At 42.6% G+C, this 15,991-nt stretch overlaps 2 long non-coding RNA genes across 2 annotated transcripts in view; one reads left to right on the plus strand and one right to left on the minus strand.

Moving 5' to 3' along the window:
- Nucleotides 1–140, minus strand: part of LOC125486860 — a 38,906-nt gene extending 38,766 nt beyond the window's left edge. Inside the window, exon 1 of the long non-coding RNA XR_007265475.1 lies at nt 18–140. This is a non-coding gene — a long non-coding RNA (uncharacterized LOC125486860). The remainder of the gene's footprint in view (nt 1–17) is intronic.
- Nucleotides 25–13,308, plus strand: LOC125486861. The gene is made up of 3 exons (XR_007265476.1): nt 25–130; nt 12,684–12,791; nt 13,196–13,308. It is a non-coding gene; the product is annotated as an uncharacterized LOC125486861 (long non-coding RNA).
- Nucleotides 13,309–15,991: the final 2,683 nt, after the last annotated feature.

Genomic DNA, 15,991 nt, shown 5'->3' on the forward strand with positions numbered 1-15,991 from the left:
GGACACTGTCTGCCTACCTCAATCCCAGTCTCCGTCTCTGTCCCTCTGGAGGTGAGTCACCATCTCACACCATCATCAAACAACGCGAGATGATTTCGAAGTCGTAGGAAACCGCTAATTCTCGCGAGAGGTGAGTGCCTTTGGTTCCAGATTTACATTGAATGGGAGGAGGAGATAAGGGTGTGTTTAGGAGCGTTATGTAGATTGGCTTGGGAGGATCAGTTTAATGGGTTTAGGTTTTGGTGAGTAGGATGATTTTAGGTTCAGTAGGATAATGTAAATTGGTTTGGGTGAAGTTGAGTAAGAGCTGTGTGTTTGACGTATGTGGTGCACAATTCAGTTGAGTCGAGATAACAAGGTGTAGATTTGGATGAACACAGTAGGCCAAGCAGCATCAGAGGAGCAGGAAAGCTGACGTTTCGGGTCTGGACCCTTCAGAAATGAGTGAGGGGAAGGGGATTCTGAAATAAATAAGGAGAGAGGGGGAGGCGGATAGAAGATGGATAGAGGAGAAGATAGGTGGAGAGGAGACAGACAGGTCAAAGAGGCAGGGGTGGAGCCAGTAAAGGTGAGTGTAGGTGGGGAGTTAGGGAGAGGATAGGTCAGTCCAGGGAGGACGGACAGGTCAAGGAGGCGGGATGAGGCTAGTAGGTAGGAGATTCGGGTGGGGCTTGAGGTGGGGGGACAGGTTAGGGATGTGGGGGTGAGCTTGGCTGGTTTTGGGATGTGGTTGGGGGAGGGGAGATTTTGAAGCTTGTGAAGTCCACATTGATACCCTTGGGCTGCAGGGTTCCCAAGTGAAATATGAGGTGCTGTTCCTGCAACTTTCGGGTGGCATCGTTGTGGCACTGCAGGAGGCCCAGGATGGACATGTCGTCTGAGGAGTGGAAGTGGGAGGGGGAGTAGAAATGGTTTGCGACTGGGAGGTGCTGTTGTTTGTTGCGAACCGAGCGTAGGTGTTCCACAAAGCGGTCCCCAAGCCTCCGTTTGGTTTCCCCAATGTAGAGGAGGCCACATCAGGAACAGCGGATATAGTATACCACATTAGCCGATGTGCAGGTGAACATCTGTTTGATGTGGAAGGTCTTCTTGGGGCCTGGGATGGGGGTGAGGGGGGAGGTGTAGGGGCAGGTGTAGCACTTGCTGCGGCTGCAGGGAAAAGTGCCGGGGGTAGTGGGGCTGGTGGGGAGTGTGGAGCGGACAAAGGAGTCATGGAGAGAGTGGTCCCTCCAGAAAGCGGATAAGGGTGGGGAGGGAAAAATGTCTTTGGTAGTGGGGTCAGATTGCAGATGGCAGAAGTGCTAGAGGATAATGCGTTGGATTTGGAGGTTGGTGGGGTGGTACGTGAGGACAAGAGGGATCCTGTTTTGGTTGTTATTGTTGGGAGAGGGTGTGAGGGATGAGTTGCGGGAGATGCCGTCAAGGGCGTTTTCGACCACTGTTGGGGGGAAGTTGCGGTCCTTGAAAAACGAGGACATCTGGGATGTCCGGGAGTGGAATGCCTCATCCCGGGAGCAGATGCGGCGGAGGCGAAGGAATTGGGAATAGGGGATGGCATTTTTGCAGGAAGGTGGGTGGGAGGAGGTGTATTCTAGGTAGCTGTGGGAGACGGTAGGCTTGAAATGCATATCGGTTTCCAGGTGGTTGCCAGAGATGGAAACAGAGAGGTCCAGGAAGGAGAGAGAGGTATCAGAGATGGTCCAGGTGAACTTAAGGTTGGGGTGGAAGGTGTTGGTGAAGTGGATGAACCAGCTCCCCACCCCCATCTCCTACCTACCAGCCTCATCCCGCCCCCCCCCCCCCTCAACCGCCTTGCCCTTTTCGTCCTCCCTAGACTGAGCTATCCCCCCCAACTCCACACCTACACTCACCTTTACTGGCTCCACCCCTGTCTCTTTGACCTGTTTGTCTCCTCTCCACCTATCTTCTCCTTTATCCATCTTCTATCCACCTCCCCTTCTCCCCCTCCCCCTATTTATTTCAGAATCCCCTTCCCCTCCCCCATTTCTGAAGAAGGGTCTCGATCCAAAACGTCAGCATTCCTGCTCCTCTGATGCTGCTTGGCCTGCTGTGTTCATCCAGCTCTACTCCTGGTTATCTCAGATTCTCCAGCATCTGCAGTTCCTACTATCTCAGTTGAGTCGAGTCTGCAGAAGTGGATTGTATACAATGAGGTATATTCGGTTGATTGGGGAAGTATTGGTTTAATGGACTGTGCATGGAATATGATCTGTAGAATGGCTTATGTTGGATAGGATGGAGCAGGGGATCTAATGATGTTATGTAGGGTGAGGCAGGGTATCTGTTGGTGTCAGCTTGAGTTGATTCAATTCACTAGGTTGAGTTGGGTTTGGTAGGGCTGGCTGGAGGTATTTTGTCTGATGTGGTGGGTTGTGTGCATTCAGTAGATTGATACCAAGTAGAAATGTAGAGTGAAGTGACACACGTCAAGGCAAGAACTGTGTTGGGCTGAATAGGGGTGTCAGGTCCAGTGGGTGTGTGAACTTCATAGAATGCCTGCAGTGTAGGAACAGGCCATTTGGCCCAACAAGTCCACACTGTCCCTTCAAACAGCATCCTACCCAGACCCAAACCCCTACCCTTTACCTGTAACCCTGCATTTCCCCTGTCAAATCCACCTAATTTACACACTCCTGGACACTACAGGCTATTTAGCATAGCCAATCCACCTAACCTGCACATCTTTGGACTGTGGGAGGAAACCAGAACACTGGCGGAAACCCATGCAGACACAAGGAGAATGTGCAAACTCGACACAGACAGTCACCCGAGGGTGGAATTGAACCCAGGTCCCAGGCACTGTGAGGCAGTAGTGCTAACCACTGAGCTACCATGCTGACTTGTGTGGGTTTGATTCGGTTAAGTGGCTTGTGTTCAGTTGGGCAGGCAGAGTGTGGATTGGGTGGGATGAAGTATAAAAACCAAAAGAACTGCAGATGCTGTAAATCTGAAACAAAAACAGAAATTGCTGGAAAAGCTTGGCAGGTCTGGCAGCACCTGTGGAGACAAATCAGATTAAATGTTTCAGGTCTGGTGATCCTTCCTCAGAATTGGGATGAAGTATGTTGGGTTGGGTGGGGGCGTACTGGTTGGGATGGCTTGGATACAGTGAGGGTGGATGAGTGGGTGGGTAGAGTTGGGTTGTTTTAGATTGAGTTCAATTTTTTTTTTAATTTGAGCTCAGCAGGAGGCAAGGCAGGGTTTGCACTGGAAGCTCTGTAACTGCAGCAACAAACTGGACAGAAGAATGGAGTTCTGTTAACATGAACAACATTCAGACTGTTTAAAAAAATCAGCAATGGTACAGTCTTGACCCCGAGTCGGAAAGTTGTATGTTGAAATCCAACTCCTAAAACTGGTACACTTAAATCTAGACTGACATTTTAGGTAATACTTATTTATATTATTTGTTAAAGGGATGTGGTATCACGATCAAGGCCAACATTTATTATTCTTTCTTAACTGCCCTGTGAGAAGGTGATGGTGAGCGACCTTGTTGAACTGCTGCAGTCTTTGTGGGTACATCCACAATGCTGTTACAGAGGAAGTTCCAGGAATTTTACCCAATGACTTTGAAGTAATGTTGTATAGTTCCAAATCAAGGTTGTGTAGCTTAGAGCAAACTTGTAGATGGTGGTTTTTCCATATGACCATGTGCCTTGCCTTTAGAGAGGTTGGTTAATTCAGTTGGCTGGAGAGCTCATTTGTGATGTAGACTGCCCCTAATAGCATGGGCTGATTTCCTGTACTGGCTGAGGTTACCATGAAAGTCCCACCTTCTCAAACATGCGCCGCGCCTGAGGCATGGTGATCCTCAGATTAAACTCACCACCAGTTGACTCTATCCATGAAAGACCAGCTGTATGGTTCTCCAGGACTATGGCATCTTCATCATACTATCTGAATGGTAGGAGTTTAGGTTTACAAGCTGCTGCTGAGGGCAGCTCCATGGGTGACTTCACACTCACTAATGTCACTGTGCATCAGAGATGGAGGGATTGAATGTTTACGGTAGTGTTTGGGGTGCCAATCAAGCGAGTTGCTTTGTCCTTTATGGTGTCAAGCTTCTTGAGATTTATTGGAGTTGCATTCATCAAGGCAAGTGGAGACGATTCCATCACACTCCTGACTTGTGCCCTGTAGATATTGGACAGGCTTTGTTTACAGAGGCAGGAGGTGAGTTCCTTGCCACAGAAATCTCACCTCTGAGGGAGTGCTGTAATGTTAAAAGCTCTGTCTTTATAACGATACGTTAATGTATCTCCCAGGTTGACATACCAATCCATGACACTAATTTAAAGATGAGTAGGGGAGTTATCCTTTAAATCCTGACCAATATTTCTCCCTCAGTCAAAATCACAAAAATAATTTTATGTGATCATATCATTGCTGTTTGTGAGAGTTTGCTGCTTACGGATTGGCTGCTGCGTTTCCTTCGTTACGACAATGACCATGCTTCAGGAGTACTTTATTGGCTCCAGAGAAATTTGAAGCATTCTGACACCTTGAAAGGTGCAATATAAATACAAGTTTTTCTTCTATTCATCATTGGACTCAATGTTTTTCCTTCAAAAGGCCAATCTGTTGTGATTTGAATGATGAATTTCCAAAAATGCGGCTGGGTTTGTAACCTTGTAATGGAAAACTTTGAGATGTCTTTCCACGCAAGGGATTCTATAGCAATACAAGTTCTTGATTCTTCAATTATAAAAGTCACTTCTACCATCTCCCAGTAGGTGATGGCCTAATGGGATTATTGCTCAACTCTTAATCTGGACACTTGGGTAATGTTCTGGGGACCTGGGTTCAAATCCTGCCATGGCAGATGGTGGAAATTAAGAATTTAATGATGACCATGAAACCATTGCCAATTGTCAGGAAAAACCCATCTGGTTCACTAATGTCCTTTTGGAAAGGAAATCTGCCAACCTTCCTGATCTGGCCTACATGTGACTCCAAAGTGGTTGACTCTTAACTGCCCTCTGGCCAATTAGCAATGGGCAATAAATGCTGGTCTAGACAGCGACACCCACATCCCATGAATGAATTAAAAAGAAGTTGGGTTTTTCACTTCTTAAACTCTGTAAATAATTCTTAATCAAATATCTACTGAAGGTGAGGAGCAGCATACACAGTGAATTACTTTTGATCAAATTACCAGTCATTAGGTCTCATTGCGTTCCTATGAGACATTTCACCATATTGAAGTCACAATTTTAACTACACATTTTTGTGCTAAGGTAATTAGCAATGATTCATTGGTTGCTATTTATTTCCTGTATCCTTAAATCTATATTGCCCTTACTATTGAGTAAGTTAAAAGTTCTGCTTTAAAAAATACAAAACCGGCCCCAATTCTCTTCCGTTCTCTCTCACCAATTCTTTATTTTTCAACACAAAACAGATCCTCATTATATTGCAATTGCTCTTTTACATTAGTGTTTAGGCCAATTAATCTAGTTTTGAATTATGGCAGCTTTTCATCAGTTGGAGTTATAGACAGTTGTCTGCATTCACACAATTATCAACATATCTGAGGAGCAAACTGACATGGTGTGATTTTGGCAGATGACAAGTTACTGCTTAAACGGAATTCAAGTTGCCTTAATGATTCAGTAAATAAATGAATCACTTTGTGTAGCTATAGGTCAAAAAGTCCAAGGTCTGATACTCCAGTTTTCAAGATGAATAACTGAATGAACCCTGACCATATAGATGCCTGTTCTGTTGTTAGTTTGATAACGATAACGGATTGTTGCATTGTAAATTTGGTCTGCGGAAACAGTACAAGACTTGTATTTATCGTGCCTTTCACAACCACAGAACATTGTAAAATATTTTATGATCAATGACGTATATTTGAAATGCAGTCACGGTCATATTTTAGAAAGTGCAATACTGGATTTATGGTCAGCAATATGCTATGGCTGGCAGATATAGACTGCAACTGATCAAGAGTCTGAGTGAGACAATAAACACACCAGGGTAAGAGATATTTAATGAGATGTGTAACGGGGGAATTGTGAGTGAATTCTTGTTAGATCTTCCAAAAAAAAACCTAAAGATTGGCCTGCCACATTCATATGTCAGTTTCACAGCTGGGTGCAAAGTATCAGCAGCTCTAGGAGACAGCTGTGGCTGTGAGACAGCATAAGGAGTTCTAGGAACTTAAAAAAAAGGTCAGGCAAAAAAATGTTAGAATGGCCCCTGCAGCTGCTATTTCCAATGCCAAAGTGAGAATTCAAAACATGAAATAGAGTACTTCCCATAATAATAAAAGCAAAATAGTAAATGTTGGAAATCAGAAATAAAATCAAAGTGCTGGAGAAACTCAGCAGGCCTGGAAGCATTTGTAGAGAGAGTAATAGAGTTAACATTTCAAGTCTGATATGACTTCTTCAGAGCTTTTCCCATGGTTCCCATATTTTTGCTAAACTTGAACAGAGGCAGCTATAGATTCATAGATTAATACTGCATGCAAACAGACCCTTCGGTCCAACTTGTCAGTGCCTACCAGACATTGCAGTCTGACCTGGTTGCATTTGCCAGCATTTGGCCCATATACCTCTTAAACTCTTTCTAATCTTATATCCATCCAGATACCTTTTAAATGATGTAATTGTACCCGCCTCCACTTATTCTGACAATTTGTTCCATATGCACACCATCCTCTGTGTGAAAAAGTTACCTTTCGGGTTCCCTCTCACCTTAAGAACATAAGAACTAGGAGCAGGAGTAGGCCATCTGGCCCTTCAAGCCTGCTCCGCCATTCAATAAGATCATGGCTGATCTTTTCGTGGACTCAGATCCACTTACCCATGTTCTCACTTAATTCCTTTATTGTTCAAAAAACACTACCTTTTTTTAAAAAATGTTTACTAACGTAGCGTCAACTACTTCACAGGGCGAGGAATTCCATAGATTAACAACCCTCTGGGTGAAGAAATTCCTTCTCAATTCAGTCCTAAATCTGCTCCCTCTAATCTTGAGGCTATGCCCTCCCGTTTTGGACTCCTCTGCCCAAGGCAAAAGACCTGGCTATTCACTCTGTCCATGCCCCTCATGATTTTATAAACCTCTATAATGTCATCCTCAGCCTCCAACACTCGAGGGAGGAAAAAAAAGCCCAGTCTATTCAACCTCCCTCTAAACTCAAACGCTCCAGTCCTGGCAACATGCTTGTAAATCTTCTATGTACCCTGTCAAGTTTAATAACATTCTTCTGAAAGAAGGGTGACCAGAATTGTACGCAGTATTCCAAAAGTGCCTCACCAATGTTCTATGCAACTGCAACGTAACGTCCCAACTCCTATACTCAATGTTTTGCCCAATGAAGGCAAGCATGCCAAATGCCTTCTTCACCATCCTGTCTACTTACAACTCCACTTTCAAGGAACTATGCACCTTCCAAGTTGCCACTGATTCTTTTATCAATCACCTTAATCATGTGACTACTAATTAGTAACCCAACAGCTACTGAAAAACAGCTTCTCTATTTAATATATTTAATCCTGTGAGATTTTAAAGAGCTCTATCAAGCCTGCTGTCTGATGTCAGCCATAGCTCAGTGGGTAGCACTCTCACCTCAAGTCACAAGATTTGATTAAAGTCCCACACTTGGACTTGAACTAAAAACTCATGTCTATTCTGCTAGCTCAGACAGACGTAAAATATCCCATTTTGTGGTTGCTATTCCAAAACAGGGCAGTTGACCTTGGACTTTCTGGGTCAAAGTGGAAGAAAGCAGATCCTTGGAGATTCCAGCTTGTGCTTGATAAAGCTTACCCTTCTACTTCACCTCTTTCATGAAATCAGGCAAAGCCAAGGTGCAAATACAATTTGCCACCCCATCCACTTCAGTTTCTTAAACAAATCTTGATTTTCAATTGCTGATACATCTGTGTTGAAGTATGTAACTTCTTTATTTTAAATTATGGATTAGGTTAAGCATCTTCAGTCACCCACTATGGTTATCTTACTGGCAAATCCTGCATGTCATATTTTACTTGAGGATTGTCGCTGACTTAACTCTGTTATTGGTTCTTCCCTTGAAAGACAAAAGGAATAATTGAAATATTCCCCTTGAACTTGTGTTATTTCAGCATTGGCTATCAAATTTGCATCTGCTGTTATTACAATTTGTTCACCAGACTACATTGGCACATGAACAATTTCATTTAAAAGTCGATCAGTGGACTTAAGTAGGTTGTACTGCTTGCTCTTTTTCTCCTTTTCTGCACTTAGTTGCAAACTTTTCTGATTTCTTTCATTTGAATTTTCTTCAGTAATAACTGAACTGATTTCCAGGCCTGATAATCCTGTGTCATCAAAGATTTTGCAATGAGATCTCTGAACATCACACCCTTGACTGAGGCCTGAGACCTGCCAATCCCTAAGTGTCCTTGATGTATCCTTTCCAGGTTATCTTACTGAAGGGAACCTGAAATAACTAGTCTTCTATCATACACTATTAAGTCATCTCTGATTGTGAAATGCTATTAGTACTCAAAGTATGGATTCTTGGCTGACCCACTGGACTTTTCGTCTGGCCAGCTTTCAGCACAACACTTGTGAATGCTGTTATTTGTGTTTCTACAGCTGTGGTATTTGATCTGATTAAGACAGTGACACTCAGTATCACCCACTATCAAGTTTAAAATGAATGAGATGTCCATTGATGTAGAGAACCTGTCAAACTCTAGTAAATTGGATTGCCAGTTTCCCCAAGTAATGCATTGGTTATCTTTTCCAATCACATTAACATCTTTGTATGAGTAACTGTTTGACATTTGCTGGCCTATGACGATGACCACTTCCTTACATCTGGAAGTGACCTATTATTTTACAGATTATAATCTAAGGTGATGTTATGAGTGTCCAAGACAGATCCCAGAATTAAATCTGGCTGTCTTTCACTGAAACATAAACCCACAAGGCTGAACATTTGGATAATAAACGTCTTATTGTTAAAACTAAAGAAAGAAAAAACAGTTTGGCTTATTTTGTTCTATCTAAATATATAACAGTTTGAAAGGTTTCAAATCACGCGGCAAAACAAAAACGCATCTGCTCCCCAGCACTAAATACATTTAAGAAATAAATAGATTTCTCAAGGGTAAAGGTATCAACGGGTATGGAATATGTTGAAAAGCGGTATGGGCTCAATGGCTAAATGGCCTTTTCATGCTTACTTTCTGTATTTCCAAAGCTTTTTAGTTCGGTGGTATCTCACTGCTGCTTTAACATCTTTCCCAAGCAGATTCTTACAATTTCAATATCACAATGCCAGTTTATTTCCATCTCTTAAAGCTTTAAATACCATAAAATAGTGATGTTGTATCTATGTATTACTAAGTGGTGTTTCCCCATGAATTTGCAGTCAAAATGAAGGTTTCCCACCTCCTGCAAGCAAAATGTTGTGACACTTTTCTGTGGCAAAATGGACAGTTTCCTACCTTTCAAGACCTAATAAACAATGCTTGCACTTTCCCCCCACAACTTTCCCAAATCAAGCCTAGTGCCTTTAGCCTTAATAAACTCTTTCTGCCTGAAGTGCAGTTTTAAATTAAAGACCTCGTGCTCTTATCACAACCTGAATAACCTTCTTACAATCTTCTGTTATACTCTGCTTCAGCTGAATTTCAACTTCAGATTGGATTGTCTTGCTGCCACCATCCTCCATCCTTGACTGGGTCTCAGGGCCTATTGATTTAGAGTGCTAGTGGAAAACCAGTAGTGAATTGTAACGAGGAAAGGTTCTTGTCTTGAAGGAGGTGTAGTGTATTGCATCATTAGAACAGGTGGTGCTCAATATAGTCTCCAATGTTAACCCTTTCTAAACCATTACCTTCTACAACAATCACAAAGATGATTTAGGCCTCTGAGATAACAAGGTGTAGAGCTGGATGAACACAGCAGGCCAAGCAGCATCAGAGGAGCAGGAAAGCTGACGTTTTGGGTCAAGACCCTTCTTCAGAAATGGGGGAGGGGAAGGGGATTCTGAAATAAATAGGGAGAGAGGGGGAGGCGGATAGAAGATGGATAAAGGAGAAGATAGGTGGAGAGGAGACAGACAGGTCAAAGAGGTGGGGTTGGAGCCAGTAAAGATGAGTGTAGGTGGGGAGTTAGGGAGGGGATAGGTCGGTCCAGGGAGGATGGACAGGTCAAGGAAGCGGGATGAGGTTAGTGGGTAGGAGATGGGGGTGGGGCTTGAGGTGGGAGGAATGGTTAAGGAGGCGGGGATGAGCTGGGCTGGTTTTGGGATGCGGTAGGGGGAGGGGAGATTTTGAAGCTTGTGAAGTCCACATTGATACCCTTGGGCTGCAGGGTTCCCAAGCAAAATATGAGATGCTGTTCCTGCAGCTTTCAGGTGGCATCATTGTGGCAATGCAGGAGACCCAGGATGGACATGTCATCCAAGGAGTGGGAGGGGGAGTTGAAATGGTTCGCGACTGGGAGGTGTTGTCGTTTGTCACGAACCGAGTGTAGGTGTTCCGCAAGGAGGTCCCCAAGCCTCCGCTTAGTTTCCCCGATGTAGCGAAGGCCACAATGGGAACAGGGGATACAGTATACCACATTAACAGATGTGCAGGTGAACATCTGTTTGATGTGGTAGGTCTTCTTAGGGCCTGGGATGGGGGTGAGGGGGGAGGTGTAGGGGCAGGTGTAGCACTTCCTGCGGTTGCAGGGAAAAGTGCCGGGTGTGGTGGGTCTGGAGGGGAGTGTGGAGCAGACAAGGGAGTCACGGAGAGAGTGGTCCCTCCGGAAAGCAGGTAAGGGTGGGGAGGGAAAATTGTCTTTGGTAGTGGGGTCAGATTGCAGATGGCGGAAGTGTCGGAGGATGATGCGTTGGAAGCTGCCCCACCAGCATCGGCACTTCCTACTATCTTTGATTTAGGCCTCTGCCTCACTGGTAGCTGTCAGGTGTGTCCTGCGGGAAAGTGAGGGGGAACAGAAGGGAGGAGGGGCATTTCTGCTCCTTCTGGCTCCATGTGAAAGCAAGTGAGAGGGGAAAAAAAAAGTGTTTTTTCTTTAGGCCTCCAAAGGACCACACTCATAAACCATAATCCAGAACAGAGCTCCAGGAGTACATATTCCCAGCAAGATCTTCAAATAGCATCAGGCCCCTGATTTTTATACCCAAATCCTACAGAACTCCAAGTACTGACTATTACAGGTATCCAGTTCTGTGGTGTCCATCTATGCTCCAACGCTCAACTGACTTTTCTTCATGTATAGAAAGAGATAGCACATGGCTGGTGATGGTTGTTGATGGAGGGAACTTCATATGAACCAAAATATACATGAATTGTTCAGAGAGGGTCATCTGATCATAGTCAAGTTTGGAACAAAGTCTGGTTTTTTATACTCCTCAGACCAAAGGGACTGTGGTCAATTGTTAATTCCATTTCATTGTTTCAGTGCAAATAAAAATAGCAAATATCACAGTCTGAGATCAGCAGTCCTCCTACTTTGCATTGTGCCTGGTATTGGGTCAATAGACCAAGTCATCTGGGAGCTGGGAATTGGCAGGTTGATGTTGAATGTCGGAAACTAAGGGTCTGTGGAGAATCCTGTTTTATTCAAAGACCCCTGATTGCTATAAGGGGCCACAATCTTGTCACTAAAAGAAATGGCTACATCTTTACACAGTCCAAATTCATAAAATTATGATTCAAATATCACATAATTCATACCATTTATTACAAATCCATTTTCCAACAAAACTGCTAAAACAGCAATAATTACCACAGATACATTGACCAGTTGTTTTAAATACATATATATTTAAGGACTTTTTTAAAAACTAGAAAATTTTTAACTACTTGGACATTCTCTGGATTAAGTGGGTTTCACCATGTGATTTCTTGGAAGTGAAGTGAACCATCTGAAGTGTCTGCTTTCTTGCTTTTTACAGGAAATCAAGCAACTTTGAAAGCTGCGCTTAGCTGTTTCACCAAAGAGATCAAAGATAGAGTTTATTGCCCTAACTAGTGAAAGAAAATCTGAATTTGAGAGGACTGGTGGCCTCTGTGCTCATGGCTGCCTAGCAACCCTCTCTGGAGTTCTGTTCTGTAGACCCAGGAGTCAGAAAAGCACCTGAGAAGTTGCATATCTCTGGAAAGCTGGACTGTGACCATATTCAAGAGACTTGCGTCCCCAAGTTGATTGGAATCAGAACTGGACATTTATCATAAATTTATTGCTGTCAGCAATTCAGCTTCATTGAAAGGAAAATGTGGATAGGATAAGTCATCACATTCTGCCCTTTGTTTCAAGATCCTTGATCCACAGGGGTTTTTTTCCTTCTCCTTTTCAAAAAAAGACATTGCATCTGCAGAAATTTGCCTTTTTGTGTCTTGTGAATGTATCTCTGTGTGGAATAAAGGGCATATAAATTTGATTCCAGATCATAGCTTAGACAATAATAATAAGTTTTGTTCATATTAAATGTCTTATTTTGAGTACATTAAAGTAACCAGATGGATGTTTATTTTTGATAGTAGTACTAAAGAGGATCAATGGCCATTTTGGTAATTGAATCAATATATTTACACTAATGGTGTGACTAGTGGTGTAGTGGGGCTTGATTATTAGCATTAGCATTAGTCATAACACAGTATCTTGTAGTAATATTGTCTAACATACAAAATTTATTTTAGAAGCTGAATCAAAGAAGCGGCAAAACCTGAGTGGATAAAGCAGCCTGTGATGAACTGAAAGATGAATGTTACTGAAAAGAGCTGTTAGGAAAAACAGACATCCAGACTGTAAGAACATTACTATTGCTTGATATCTTGGTGATTACCGATTTTGCAATTTAGGATTGAAATTTTTTGAATAATACGTTTTCAATAAATCAATTGCTAAGTAGTGTATAATACTATATTGAAGCTCAGATTAGTACAGGATTCATCTGATGTTGTGGCGAAGATCATAGCCCAGATATTGCTGCTGATAATAATGTGCAAAGCTTCATAATTACTTTTGAAATTTATGTCTTTGCCATTTTTGCAAAGGTGTTAATTTTTTAAAGCTGATATCACAAGCAGTAACCTTAGGAGTTATATTTATAATATTTCAAATTCCCCTCAATGTATATAATTATTCTGTTGGTATTGTATTATGTTGGGAGTTGCAGTTTATAATTCTTCTCCAATTCCAACTTGATCAGCATTCCACCCTGCAAAGCAAAGACTTGAAGCTAGCAAAGTCAAAGGGAAAATAAGCAGCTGCATTTCATTCAACAACAGCCCCTGGCACATCTTGGATAATTTGGCGTTTACTAATATGATCTAGGAAAGCGACAATGGAAAATCCAGCTCTAAGTGCATTATTAGCAATTAAGCAATAATTAAATTCTGCTATCTCAGCTCTGTCTTACCTAACACATCAGCCTGTGTTTATGTCTAACTTGGCACTAGCACAAACCACATTCTGTGTCAATGTCTGCGTCTGTTGTAAATGAGGTTCAGCAATGAAACAAACAGTTCTGTGATTTCCAGGATGCAATCAGTAATACAGGAAGTTATTTGGGACCCACTGATAGGCATAAAAACCACAAGTTGTGAAGTTGCAAATGTCATCTCATGTAAAATCTCACTGGGATTCTGCCCAGTACCACATCGAAAGGCAATTTTAGGAAACCTATTAAATTTCAAATTTATCTGTTGAAATAGTGCCTGATTCCTTGTTAGATGCCTGTCTCATCACCAATACACATTTTTTCATGTAGGAGTCCAGACAGTGAATGCCCTGTGTCAGGCTATTGGATTGTGCAGGTTGTCATGTTTAAATCCATTTCAGCACATAATACTGAAACTTCTTCACCCAAAGAGTGGTTACAAAGTAAATCTCAGTACCCTATTGATTGGTTGAGGCTGTTGGTATAGATTCATTTGAGTTAAATAAACACGAGGGAGAAAAAATATGAGGATCTGCTGATCGGGAGAAATTCAGGGGGATGAGGGAAGACTTATGTGGAGGATTAATGGTTCTGATGCCACACAGCTTCGTCATCTGATGCAGGTTGATCCAATTTGCCTGAACAACCTGCATGTTGAGTATTTTTATGGGTATATCTCCAAGAGTTAATGACTTTCCACTGGAAAATATCAACACAGAGGGACTCACATGGTTAAGAAACCATGTCACTTTTGCTAAATCTGAAATGTGGGCATTGTCCCTCAGATTGAAAGTGACTTCCATAACTCACCTTTACGAATGGAATGGAAGCAAGCTCATCTGTGACAGTCATCATGGTATTTTCATTTGTTTCCAGAATATAAAGTTTTAAAGGGATTATTCTCAACAGGATTGTCACCTTCTTGACTCGATGTACCTGGAATCAAAAGTGGCTTTCATGCTGGAAAAGGAATGGTTGCTGTGAACTTTGCAGTGTGCCAGCGTGATGCAGAATGATCCTCTCAGATGCTTATCCTGTTACTAGGGGCATCAAGCAAGGCTGCATAGTGGCTCCATCATATTTGCCGCTGCTTTTCAGCCATTCACTTGTCTGTACTGATATTGACATAGGAATACACATTCAGTTTAGGACAGAGAGCAACCTCCTCAATCCACAAAGACTCCAGGCTCCCACAGAGATCACCAAACAACTACCTGTTCTGCACTCATGTTTGCTAATGATTGTGCTTTCATAATACACACTATAGAAGATATTCAAATGTTTGTAGACCACTTTGCCCAATCTTCTAAGCATTTTAGAGATCTTGTACCAAACTGCTCCTGTCCACAAACTCCCAGGACTCCAAAGTCACAATCCATAATATACCTTTTGACTCCATTCATAAGTTCTGCTATTTTGGAAGGAACCTCTCCAAAAGTACTGCACTGGATGTGATGTCACCTGCCCCCTGCCAAAACAAGTTCAATGTTCAGCAGGATCACTCACAGACTTTGCAGAGAGCATTGGAGTTTGTTTTGAGACTAAATCAACATCTGCCAGACAGTGATTCCCAAAACATCTCTCTATGGCTGTGAAGCATAGACAACTTATTGGCATCACATGAAGCAACAAGATGCAATCCACCTTCACAGCTTATGGTCTGCAACATGAAGTGGCAGGACAAAAATTCTAATATCAGGTAATCAATGCATGCTCGTTAGAGCTCAGCTTTACTATGTATGCCTTGGTTTGCTTGAAGGATCCCTGCATACCAAAGTCAGTACTCCATATCAGGCAGAGCACAGAAACCCACAGCATAGGACATCTCAATCTTAGCTATTATGATGTAGATAAGATATTCTGAAAGCCATTGTCAGATCTTGTAAGTTGAACCCTGCCATATGGGACAGAACAATCCTGGACAGTTTGAAACAAAGAAGATCTGTCATCAGAGGATGAGTTGAAAAAGTCCTGAGTTGGATCCCTACAAGTCAATGGAGGATGGTGTAAAACCAGTGCCACCACCCAACCCTTCAACAGTGATATATTTGCAATCAGACCTGCAAAGCAGGATTTAGTTTAACATCATGACTGAGATTACACCAACCTCTATGGTGAATGATTGGTTTCCCTACTGAACACTCATTGAAGCCATGGAAGGATTTATCATCAAACATTACTGTGTTTGGAATGCATGATTAAATTGCTCACAGTCACCCGACACCTGGTCCTCACTGGCTTCTTGTTGTGACTATTTAACAGGCAGATGCTGACCACGCAGAGAGGAACATTATTGAATTCCAGTGGGCAATATACAATGATGTCATTCAGGGTGCAATGTTATTTCATCTCTCATTGTGCCTGCTTTGTGCTTTATTTCAAATGTCACAATGATGGGAAGAAGCAGCAAAACCAGGAGAGAGTTTCCTTCCACAATAAAAGGAGTAGGAGCTTTCCTGGAGCCTCACAGAGAATCTTGGGCCCTGGGCTTCCTTCCACCAATTAGGTTGGACCTTTTTTCTTTCCATTTATGCATGTTCTCTATCTCCATTGTTATTATTGTGA

This window comes from Rhincodon typus, chromosome 34, assembly GCF_021869965.1.
Source record: "Rhincodon typus isolate 14 chromosome 34, sRhiTyp1.1, whole genome shotgun sequence".
Taxonomy (NCBI): Eukaryota; Metazoa; Chordata; class Chondrichthyes; order Orectolobiformes; family Rhincodontidae; genus Rhincodon; species Rhincodon typus.